Source organism: Macrobrachium nipponense, chromosome 5 (assembly GCF_015104395.2).
Source record: "Macrobrachium nipponense isolate FS-2020 chromosome 5, ASM1510439v2, whole genome shotgun sequence".
Taxonomy (NCBI): domain Eukaryota; kingdom Metazoa; phylum Arthropoda; class Malacostraca; order Decapoda; family Palaemonidae; genus Macrobrachium; species Macrobrachium nipponense.
Genome location: NC_061107.1, coordinates 83,124,751 through 83,137,250, shown reverse-complemented (window position 1 = coordinate 83,137,250; position 12,500 = coordinate 83,124,751). Strand labels below are relative to the sequence as shown.

The window sequence follows — 12,500 nt, the reverse complement described above, 5'->3', positions numbered from 1 at the left end:
TCTCTCTTCTCAGAGACGAAGAGAGAGAGAGAGAGAGAGAGAGAGAGAAGTTGAGCTGGTTTTAAATGGTACGAGTAATAGGGAGCGGGAAGTCGCGGCTGGATGTATTCCTTGATAGGAATGGAAAAGAGAGAGAGAGAGAGAGAGAGAGAGAGAGAGAGAGAGAGAGAGAGAGAGAGAGAGAGAAGGCGGATGGAGGCACCAGGCGTTTGCCCCTTTCATGGTAATGCCATTTCCAAGGCTTGGCCGTAATGTATCTTCCTCATTGCTTCTTGAAGAATTTTCGCGTTACTTCAGGTTTATTGTATATTTTGAATAATTCTCTGATTTGCCTCCACTTGTTGCCCCGGAGTATTTGTCGCTCTGATAGATAATATCAATCTGACTGCCTTGGATTATAGTAATATCAATCTGACTGCCTTGGATTATAGTAGTAAGAAGAGTAGCGTCTCAATTTTGTGAATATTCTTTCATGTAAAAAATATGAAAGTACGGTTTTTTTTATTACTTTGACTGTATTGAAACTTGTCCTTTCAATGTGTATATGAGAGAGAGAGAGAGAGAGAGAGAGAGAGAGAGAGAGAGAGAGAGAGAGAGAGAGAAGGGGGCAAGGGGGGGGGGGGGCGGAATTTCACTGCCGTTTTACCTCTACTCGATGACATGAAATATTCACCAGCATAAGGGGGACGGTTTCCAACAATACTGTAATTTCGAGAAATACTTTCCAGAACCTGGTACTTTGGACTCTCTCTCTCTCTCTCTCTCTCTCTCTCTCTCTCTCTCTCTCTCTCTCTCTCTCTCTCTCTCTCTCTCTCATAAGCAGATCTCTTTGCTTGATAACCTGTTTTTTTACCCACAACAAATTACAAAAATGCTCGTTGCTAATTTCATATGGTAGTTATTTGGTTGTAGAATATTTTTTAAAGCATTTATAAGCATTTTTAAAGCACAGAGTCTTCTTTCACTAACGCCCTTTGCAGCAGCTAGCTACTTGCTAGGTCACCTCAGCTACTAGAAAACAGTTGCGGTCGTACACAGCCCCCCCGCCCTCCTGATTATTTGTGACATGTCTATGGAAGACTTCTAATAGGACGTCGAGATCGTGAGATGCCGTTGCTAGGCAACGCAGCATCATAGACATACTGTCTGTGGCAGTCTCAATTAGTGGTTTTGTGTCAGTACTGCTTAATCTTTTTGACGAGAGAGACCTAACTCGCTTGTTTCTCGAGCCATGACTAAATTATTTCTTTTCTGATTCAAGTGTCAGGTTGGGAGGTCGAGTAATAATTATCTTCTCCATTTTTGGGTTTTTCATCATGATTGAGTGTTAAAAGTGTCATCGTTTGGGATTCCAGTTTTGGAGATTTTTTTAACTTCATAGTTTTTAGATTTTGTTTGTGTGTGTATTTGTGCATTTCTTTGTTCGAGTTTTTTTTTTTTTTAACTAGGGGGGCGGTGGGTTGGGGTGGTGGAAGCGAAGGGTTGATGATAGTATCGAGAATTGGTTGAGGATCAAAGCTGTTCAGCTCATTATCCCAATTCATTACAATTCGATAGTAGATATTTTTTTTACCAGGCGTTTCCTTAATTCCCCCCCCCCCTCTATCTTCTAATCCCCCCCCCCCCTCCCCCCCCGCCCCCCCCTCCCCCCCCCCCCCCTCTCCCTCCCTCCCTTCCCCCCCCCCCCCCCCCCTCCCCCCCCCCCCCCCCCCCCCCCCCCTCTCTCTCTCTCTCCTTTTCTCTCTCTCTCTCCCACCCCCCCCCCCCCCCCCCCCCCCCCCCCCCCCGCCCCCCCATCTCTCTAAATATTTTTTTTCGGAGCAGGAGTCACAGCGACATGTACTTTTCACTTGAACGCTCATAGCAGTTGCATGTATTCAAGTGTTGTTGCTCAATTGTAATTGTTTTCGTGTTTCTTTTTTTTTTTTAATCACTCAGTTGATTATTTGCTGTCCAGCTACTCCAACTTTAAACGAAGAAGGTGGCAGTTTAGCAAGGGCATTGAGTAAAACTCCCCTTTCACAAAGGGTTAGTGTCAGTGTGATTCTAGTGTATCATTTAGAGGAGAAGGATTTAAAAGGGGCATTTTCACTTAAAATATTGAAGGAATCTTTCGAGACAATTTTTTGGTGTGAATTTCGAAAAATGACTAATATCAGGTAAATACAAATAGAAATGTCTTAATAAAAAGCTCGAGGAAACAGCATGTTTCCAATATCAAAGTCAAAGATAGACAAAAAGAAACTTAAAGGAAAAGAAACTTGGTTTCTGGGTTCACTCGGGGGTTTGGGAGGGGATGGGGGAGGGTGTGGTGTTACCCAGGTTCCCCTACTCTTGATTATATTTTACTTCATTGATTGGTGTGTCTGTGCTGCTATTTTTGGGGGATGGTAGGTCCTCTCTGGTACCTCATAGAGTCGTCGTACATTCGGCTGTTCCCAACCTGTATTAGGCCTCCTTATTAACAACAGTATTTCTTGTTCCCCCTTTCTCTGTGCAAAAGCAAACCACCTGAAGACTGCCAAGCCCTCAGGTATCTGTATTCTGTGCTTATGCTCTGCTTCAGACACTGAGCAACTATTTAGCTTAGGTCACTTCACCAAGTTTAATCCAAATGGGATATAAATACAACTTTGAACGGAAGAGTCACTTTCAAAAATAGATCCTAATCAAAACCTATTTTGGGGAAATTATCAATACTGCTGCTAACCTTTAGAGTTTCATCAAAATTAAAAAGAGTTGTAATGTTACACTTTATATTACCCTGTTGTCTACGTTTCAACAGTAGGAAATGATTACTTTACAATATACTTTTGTATCGGTATACTTTTGAACTTGATTGTACAATATACTTTAGTATCGGTATACTTTTGAACTTAAGTGTACAATATACTTTAGTATCAGTATACTTTTTGATTTAACTGTACAATATACTTTTATTATCGGTATACTTTTGAACTTAACTGTACAATAAACTTCAGTATCGGTATACTTTTGAACTTAAGTGTACAGACACACGCGAGGACAGGAACACGTGCGTCCATTCCGCTTGATTTGTTCCGTCAGTTCTGTGAATTTCAAATCTCCCTTTGTTCCTTATTTGGACTGGGGTTGATTATGAAAATCAGATTTACGTAAATAGTTCAGAAAGGGGGCGAGTTATATCGATATTGGGGTGAATGTTGATAAAGAAAGAGGACAAACAATAACGTAGGAAATATGGATGATGATAGTGTATGTGAAATGGCTGTAACATTGAAGAGAGAGAGAGAGAGAGAGAGAGAGAGAGAGAGAGAGAGAGAGAGAGAGAGAACGTGTCTTGTCTCTATCGTTAGATATTTTTTTTATTGATTATCAATAAACTAAAATAAATGTCGAAAATGAATGTTTTTACGCTCGTGTCAACTTTTAAAATCTATAACAAGGTTATTGAAATTCAAGATCCCAAATGTTCATACGGTTACTCACCTAAGTTCATTCAGTCGTGAAGGATTCGGCAAAGCAATGACGAATAACTCTCACTCCACACATTTCCGAGCAAAAAGTGCCTGACCTAATTAATTTCCAGAACTAGATTATGACAATTCATAAATAATTATTGCTGACCGTGGCGCGTGTTTGTAATGAGTATTGGTTAATGTAGATTTATTATCCCGGCACCTTAATGCTCTTTCAATTTATGAAGTTTGGGGACAGTTGTTGACACTCGGCTGGGAGCTTTGGTTTACTGCCTTAGTGAAAGCTTTGCAAAGAGAAATCTGTAGTGTAGTATATTAGGATAGAGACGGAGAGAAATGTTGTATATTAGAATATAGGAGGAGAGAAATGTTGTATATTCGGATATAGAAGGAGAGAAATGTTGTATATTAGAATATAGAAGGAGAGAAATGTTGTATATTAGAATATAGAAGGAGAGAAATGTTTATATTCGGATATAGAAGGAGATAAATTTTGTATATTCGGATATAGATGGAGAGAAATGTATATTAGGATAGAGAATCCAATTATATTGTTTCAGAGAACTTTCATTTTCTCCACACTCTCTCTCTCTCTCTCTCTCTCTCTCTCTCTCTCTCTCTCTCTGTATATATGTATGTGTGTAATATATATATATATATATATATATATATATATATATATGCGTGTGTGTGTGCGCGCTCGCGCGCACGTGTGTACAGGGTGTCCATAAAGTTCCAGTATTGTTTTGAGCAGTACGTAAATACTTGTAATGGTACTGGGACTTTATGGACCACCCTTTATATATATATATAATATAGATATTATATATTAGATATATATTATATATAATATATATATATATATAATTATATATTACTTATGTGTGTTCCGGCATGTGTGTGTGTTTGAATTCTGTGGGTGTGTTTGTGTGTGTGTGTGGAATCCAACTTGTGTGTGTTGTGAGAGAATATTTATAAATATACATACATACATACATACATAGTACATATATATATACATAAATACTTATGTGGAATAATTGAAGTCTCCACACTATAATAAATATATAGCAGCAAACATTCATGTTTGAAATCCCGAAATAAGCTGATCTTTAGAGGAAAACAAAAAGTTGCTGTGCAGACATCCGGTTTAGGTCAAGTGAGGCTTTAGAAAGAGTCCAAACAGCGTAGGAAATTGAAATTTGGTTGTTCGTGATTCTTTTCCATATGTCGTAGAGATTTGGAACGTTGGGCAATTGTTTCTCGTTAGGCTATGTGACGCAAAATTGTGAATTTTGTATAAAAAAAAAAAAAAGAAATCCTCGTTGGACGAGTGGTTTACGTGTTCGCCTACCGGTTCGGCAGTCGCGAGTTCGACTCCCAGCTCTGCCAACGTCGAATCAGAGGAATTCGTTTCTGGCAATTAGAAATTCATTTCTCGGTATAATATGATTCGGATCCCACAATAAGCTGTAGTTTCCCGTTGCTAGGTGACCAGTTGGTTCTTAGCCACGTAAAGTTATCTAATCCTTCGGGCTAGCCTTAGGAGAGCTGTTAATCAGCTCATTGGTCTGGTTAAACTAAGATATACTAAACTCAACTTGTAAATAGGCTGTTAAATATCATTCATTCCAGTGATATTTGGCTTTGTGACTGTCAGTGGGTCAGGGATGATAATATTGATATATTGATTAATTTTGGAACAGATTTTACATAGATACGTCAAGTTATTAAGAGTGTTATGAACATGGAGGTGGAGGGCAGAAGAGGGAGGGGAAGGCCAAAGTTCAGGTGGAAAGATAAATTATTGAATGACATGAAGGAAAAGGGTCTGAGAGAACAAGATGTACAGGACAGAGGAATATGGAGAAGGCTGACTAGAAACAGCGACCCCTTATAGAAATGGGAAAAGCTGAAAGCAAAGAAGAAGCAGAAGACGTTAAGTTATTAGTTGAATTTTATATTCTCGTGTAAAATTCAGAAATTGAAATATAATGTCTTGTTAGATTATTGGATGTTGGATAAATTTTATATGAATTATTGATGGCTCTTGTGATATAGATAGACTGCTGGTGAAAAGATACTGGTTTGTTGCTGAATTTAAGGGTTGCTAAAGTGTATGATAATAAGTATATCTTAGTTTTACCAGACCACTGAGTTGATTAATTAACAGCTCTCCTAGGGCTGGCCCGAAGGATTAGAGATTTTTTTACGTGGCTAGGAACCAATTGGTTATACTTAGCAAGGGACCTACAGCTTATTGTGGGATCCAAACCACATCGAAAGATTAATTTTTATCACTAGAAATAAATTCCTTTGAATCCTTGTTGGCAGAGCGGGGTTAAAGTGTATGAATTAGATTACATACTCTTTATTTTTTTTTCTCCAAGGAAGCAAGGTTTCATTTTACAAATGCACTCAAACCCACATGCTGTCATGTGTGTTATTGGTATACATTTCAGTATGCATTCAAACCAGTAAGACTACTTGAGGTGAACATTGTCAAAAAAAATGCATCTCATAAACAGTGCATTTTGTTTTATCATTGCTAAAGCTCTGCATTCTGCATAGCCCTGGTGTCTTTGCATTATATTTGCATTGGTTTCATTGCCCTTGATGATACAATTAATGGTTTTGGAGCATAGATTCTGCCACTATTGCATTATTTAATAAATAATGCATTACATGTTAGTACCTACTATATGTAACATGCAAGTTTATTTTCTTAGCATTAAAACCTTTGAAGTACGTACATCTTCTCAGTGAAACAGGTAATACTACATCATGCATTACACATTAGTAAATGCAGTAGGGGCAGAATTTAATCTATGCTCCAGAACCGTTCATTTGTAGCTAAAGCAATGGAACAATGCAAGTATAAAGCAAAGACATCAGCGCTTTGGAGAAAGCACAGCATTAGCGATGGTAGGGCAAAATGTAGTAATGTGAATAAGATGTATTTTTCTTGACAATGTTGACCTCAAGTATTCGGTTAGTATGTATACTGAAATGGATAGTAATAGCACGCAGGAAAGGATGTGCACTTACGTTTATCAGTGAATTCATATATATGTGTGTGTATGTATAATTTGTATATGGATATATTTATATATAGTATACATATGTGAGTATGTGTGGATAAATATGCTCATGTTTACCCGCTCTTACATCCATCAATGCAAGATAAATGACAATTTTTATTCATAAGCCTTATTTTATCAATGTCAGGCACACACTCCATAGTGTAATCTCTCTTTCGAGTTCTGTATTATTTGTTCCACGTTTTATTCCGTGTCTGAAACAGTCACTCGGCCATTTGTTACGAGTGCAACGATTGGTGAATGGTGCAGTCAGAAGTATATATGTGTCGAAAATCTCTCTCTCTCTCTCTCTCTCTCTCTCTCTCTCTCTCTCTCTGTATGTGTGTGTGTGTGTGTCACGGTCGTTGGCTGGAGCATATCGAACGGAAGATTGGTATAACGGAGAAGTATAACGACCTGGGTGGTTGGAGGCGAGATGAGTATGTCGGGGCCTTATTGTTTGGGGACAAAAGAACGGGATGGGCCATATTTTGCGTGGTGGTTCGAGGGACATTGCGGTATGGGGAAGGTGTTAAGAGCCAGTTAGGGGCAGGAGGAAGTCAGGAAGCAGGAATCTGGATCCTATGATATTCCTGTTCGCAGCGAGGTCACTTTAGGATACGTTTGCTGGTCTAAGCTGGTAAACGTAAAAGTTCAAATGTGTCGAAAAGCATACCGTCTCTCTCTCTCTCTCTCTCTCTCTCTCGTCCTCCTCCTCCTCCCCGTTCATGTACCTGTACATTTATCCCCATCAAAAAGTTGCCCAGTTTCATGCCGTCAAAAAAGGGTTTTGCCTTTTTGGGTGAAGCTGAGGCCAGGGATAAACATCTGGGAGGCTGGAAGGATAAGGGATAGGGATAGGGAGGCGGGGGGGAGGGGGAGTGGCAGGAGGAATGGGGGCTGGCCAGGTAGTGGGTTGATGGGATAGGAAGTTTATAGTAGCAATTGGCGGTCACTTGTGGAATCAATATCCCTTCCTTCCTTGGCTTGAGCTTAGGCCCCGACACCGGCCACCTCCTCCATCTATCTTCCATCTATCCATTTTACCTTCGCCTCGGTCCGTCTGGTTCAGGGAAGGAGTTCTCCTCCCAAACTCGCTCTCTAGTCGGAGCTCTTATAGACGTTTATTCGTGACAATTATTAATTCGTTCTCATTGTGACTTTTCTAACTACGGGAAAGAAACCCCCCCCCCCCATGTTTTGAGCCTCACGGAATACTGGGAGAATTTTCGTTGGTAACCAGGCTATGTGACATGGTGGCTTTCAGCATGTGGTTAACATATGCAGACTCCTGGCCCAGCATGGTGTAATCCTGGACGTGATGTGCAGGATACTTATAACTCTAGTATGATCATCGTTAGAAAGAGCACTATGAGAACTCGGTAGAAATAGCAAGCGTACTATTTCCTTTTGCTTCCAAAGTCCTTCGTGGCAAACAGGCTCAAGTTTGGTGGCAGCCCTTTAGCCTTTATCTTTATGGCGGAAAGTTTACTTAATCTCTGTGTAACCATAAATTTTCTGTGGCCGACATTAATAGTGTTATGGTAATAGACTCCCACCTTTTAGAATGCCGTCCTCCAGCCTGGGCTACCCTCTCTCACCACTGGTTTAGGGTCTGTGCCTAAAACTGATGTGAGAGTGGTACCTTGGCCATGACCTTCGCCTCGACATATTAAAAAACAAAATCATTCACGCATCCTTTGATCCTTTGATCCTTCTAAGTAACCTTTAAAATCAGCAAGAGTTAGCAACAGCTGCTTGCAATGGAGCTCTTCAATTCCCCGAGAGCCCACGTCATGCATTGTTATGAGCCTAATGGTTTCCATGTCGACAGATTTTCTAAGATTCGTAGATATTCATCAGAAGTTAAATGTTGAGATGTTTTCGCTCGAGGGTTCGAAATGTAATATAATAATAATAATATGCAAGTGGAAACTGTACCCATTACCTTAGGAACACTAGGCAAGATCCAAAGATCCCTGAAATGGAACTTGGAAAAACTAGGTGCCGAAGTAGGTCGAATAGGGTGACTGATAGAAAAAAAATAATAATGAAAATAATAAACTATGTTAGCTCAGAGCCAAATAAAAACACAGATTTGGGGTACATTATTGACAAAACACAGTAACTATGATTGGCTAACAATTCCATTGATGATCATGATGACAATGTTTGTGACACAGAATTAATGATATCGAGGCACGACTTGACTGGTGAATCAGATTGCACTAGAGACTTTTCCATAATATCTCACAGCGACTCGCTCTAATTACCTACACTTTTTAATCCTATTTAATTGAGATTTGTAAAAAAACAAAACAAAAAACACGTCCTAGGTTCCAACAACAAGACGAAAAATTATATTCTGCGACACTTGGTTATAAAAAGGCAAATGTGATTTTCGTCACCATCACGAAAATTCAAAGCAGTTATAGCGACGTTGTTATTATAACCTTTTTTGGATATTTTTTCCCTGCTTGGTGAAAATCATTGGTCGATCATACCTAAACTTACCGCCATTGAAGGGTAGTGCCGTCAGATCTTCGCATGGTGGACTGTAGGCATCATTTCAGGTTCTTTGCAGCGTCCCTTCTGACCCTAGCTGCAACTCCTTTTGTTTGTTTTGACTGCACCCCCGTTCATATTCTCTTCCTTCCATATTACTATCTACCCTCTCCTAACAGTTGTTTCAAATTGCTTTTTTAATCTGTTTCCGTTTGCTTTAAGAATGACCTCATAGGTCCAAGTGCTTGGCCTTTGACCTCAATTTTGACCATTATATTCCGTTCCATAACGATGATTAATGTCAGAAGTAGTCACATGTCAGTCTCTCATTTAGTGGATCGGCTATAAATATGCCATTATGATAATTAGTGGTACTGCCGATGCCGAGCAGTGACTTAATACCATTAAGATTAATCATGTTAGGTTTTATGACCCGCAATTATCACGAGGATTGTTTTTTAGTACTTTATTTGTAAACCTTTCATTCTCTTGAAATAGTGTATAGTGTGCATGGGAACGCGTATTCACTGTTATTCACTGACATCTACTTCAATGTAAAGTATGCGTGATTGCGCGTATCTACTGAATCTACTGAATCAGTTTTTATTGGAGGCTATATTCACTAGGGTTTTCATGCTGTATACAGTAGATGAGAGCGCTTCTTCGTAACAAAAAAAAAAAAAAAATATGTAGGAACCTGTAATGTGCAGTTTATATGGGAGTGTTTTGAGTAATTTTAAACGAATATGAATGCTCTCATTTTGGTGTAATTTTGTAAGACCTGTTTCCCTGACAAGGAGACAGCTTTGAAAGTACAGCATTCATTTATTTCTGTTCCTTTTATGTTGTTTTTCGTAATTATGACAATTATAGTAACAGCTGCGCCATTTTAGGAATCAGTCGTTCAATCTTTAACATTGAACCCATTTTGCTTATAAAGAAAATCATGAGTAAGTTGCCGAAATAAAAGATATAGCTTTTTTTCGTACGCTTAATCTCCAATCAAGGTGGGATTGTTACAGCACGAACAGAAAACGCCAAGGATTCTGGGAACAATAGAGAGAGAGAGAGAGAGAGAGAGAGAGAGAGAGAGAGAGAGAGAGAGAGAGAGAGAGAGTTGACGTATGTCACTGTGCCGAAGATTAGTTTGTCTAGGTTGTATTACATATTTCCTAGGAAGGGAGTTACTGAACGTACAATAGAAAATAAGATATCTCCTTACTGTACGTTTTTATTTATTTATTTTTTTTATTAAACTTTTGTATGTGGTGTCATTTATTCACCACCTGTGAACCTCTTAATGAAATGTGTTTGTGTGTGTACTATTGTATTTTTTTTGTTTTTTTTTAGGTTGTTCATTAAGTTGTTCAGGAAAATGCCCGCTGCATTACCGTTCACTTCATGACAGCCAATTCTGTCTCTTGCTGTACAAAGAGACGACGATAAATTTATCTTAAACTCTCGGACGAGTCTTCTTATGTTGTTTGAGATTAAGCTGGCTTTATGCCAGCACAGGCTCTTGCTCACGACAGCAGCCCGTTGGAGAGACTTCCTGGAATAAGGTGCTCTCTCATTTTTTTTTTTTTTTTCTAATACCACGACAGGAAAGAAGTGTGTTCGACGTCGTTGCCCCAGGGACGATAAAACCCGTGGCGGTAAACATGCAAGTGTCCGTGTCACGCCGCCCCCCGGCTGGAGAAATTGATATTCGGGTTTCATGAACAGGGACTAACTTCGGGTTCACTTTACGAGATGAATCTATTGATTGTTTCCATTTTTATCACGCCACAGATGTTGTTCGTCTGGCGCGGTTTTATTCGCAATTCGGGAGACTCGGCCGGTCTCCTGCTCCTCCTCCTGCTCCTCCTCCTGACGAGGAGGAGCAGGAGGTGAATTTTATTCCAGGGGTGAATTTTATTCCAGCTGAGCGTCCGGAAGGGGCTCGTGAAACCCGTTTTACGTATTAGTTTCGTTCAGGGAATATAAAGAAGGCCCATTCTCTCTTGGAAGGGTTATCGGGATGCGGCCGAGAGATCTTCAGTCCTTTGCATCTGAAATTCTGGTGTAGTTAATGATGAAAAGTCGTGGTATCTCTCGATCTTCTTTCCACCGTTATCCCTACATTATGGGATCGGTTGCCTGATGCGCCTCCTCCTCCACTGCCGTCTATCAAAGGCAACATCCTCCACCAAACCTCTTCTCTCCATATCTTCCTTCACTTTATCTCGCCATCTAATTCTGTCTCTCTGTCGATCTTCTTCCTCTAACAGGTTCCTCCCAAGCCCTCTTCACTCTCTCCTCGTCATCCATCCTTCAACACATGCCCATACCATCTCAATCGCGATATCTCGTGATAGTTCATAGCAAAGTCATAATGTTTGCTGGAAGAATGACATTGTGCTCGTCTTGTGAAAGTATAGATGTGTGTAACGTAAAATTAATCAATTAAATAAGTTAATATTACCTCCCGTCGCCTTCTGTTGTGTGTGCGTGTGTGTGGATCCACGACTCATTTGCAACTGAAGTCTAAATGTGGTCTCGATATTTGCAGAGTTAATGAATGCAGTATGAACATAAATTTCATACATTCAATGAACCCACACCACTATTCCTTTCCTTGACAATTATTGCTACCCCCATCCTTATCCCCCCAAAACAATTTATGACAGAGAGTACGAGAAATTGTGCTTTCACATTAATTTGCAAACAGAGAGAGAGAGGTTGGGTTATCAGTGCTGCTTTAAATAAGTTGTTCCAAAATGAAAATTATAAGATTCTAGCTCCATAGGCTCGTTCATATGAAGCATTGGTTCTTTAACTTGGGGGCCGTCAGTAATTCTCAGGGGAGGCGCAAACCCTAGGGGAGAATTAAAAAATTCTCTTAATTATCTTCGTTGGCCTCTTAGCAAGATTGAAGAACTAACATTCAGAAGTTTATAAAAAAAATTCAATAGTACCGCCTTATAGTGTAGTTTCGTATGGTTTGCTATACTCTAGTAGTTAGAATCGTTGGTCTTGCCATTATTTTGTAATTATTAACTATCCTTGTCCCTCGAACCCCCCCCCCCCCCTCTCTCTCTCTCTCTCTCTCTCTCTCTCTCTCTCTCTCTGTGTTTTTATTTTTTTTTATTGGGAGGGACTTTTACTCATAGATGCAAGGAAGGCGTGGAGGGCAGGACCAACTCTTAGAGGGGGCGTGGCAATAAAAAAAAGTTTAGGAAACAACTGATATTGACTATATATATGGGCGGCGAGACCGAAAACGGAGAGAGACGCTGCAGCTGCCTCGTCCAGGACGGTCTGTCTGTGTGTGTGAGGTCCTATCTCTCGCCAGTGATAACATTGGATTGAAGCCTTGCTCTCGTTGATTTATGCAGCGAATTGAGTAGCGTCACGGGGCTTCGCTGTTCGTCTCTTAATATGAATTCTCCCTCCTTCCTCGCGTGATGAATAGCCC

The 12,500-nt window shown here is 40.0% G+C and overlaps 2 protein-coding genes across 5 annotated transcripts in view; both read left to right on the top strand.

Moving 5' to 3' along the window:
• LOC135215472 (neurocalcin homolog) overlaps window positions 1–12,500 on the top strand; it is a 736,775-nt gene that overhangs the window by 488,051 nt on the left and 236,224 nt on the right.
• LOC135215470 (neuronal calcium sensor 2-like) overlaps window positions 1–12,500 on the top strand; it is a 558,746-nt gene that overhangs the window by 385,073 nt on the left and 161,173 nt on the right. The window lies entirely within an intron of this gene.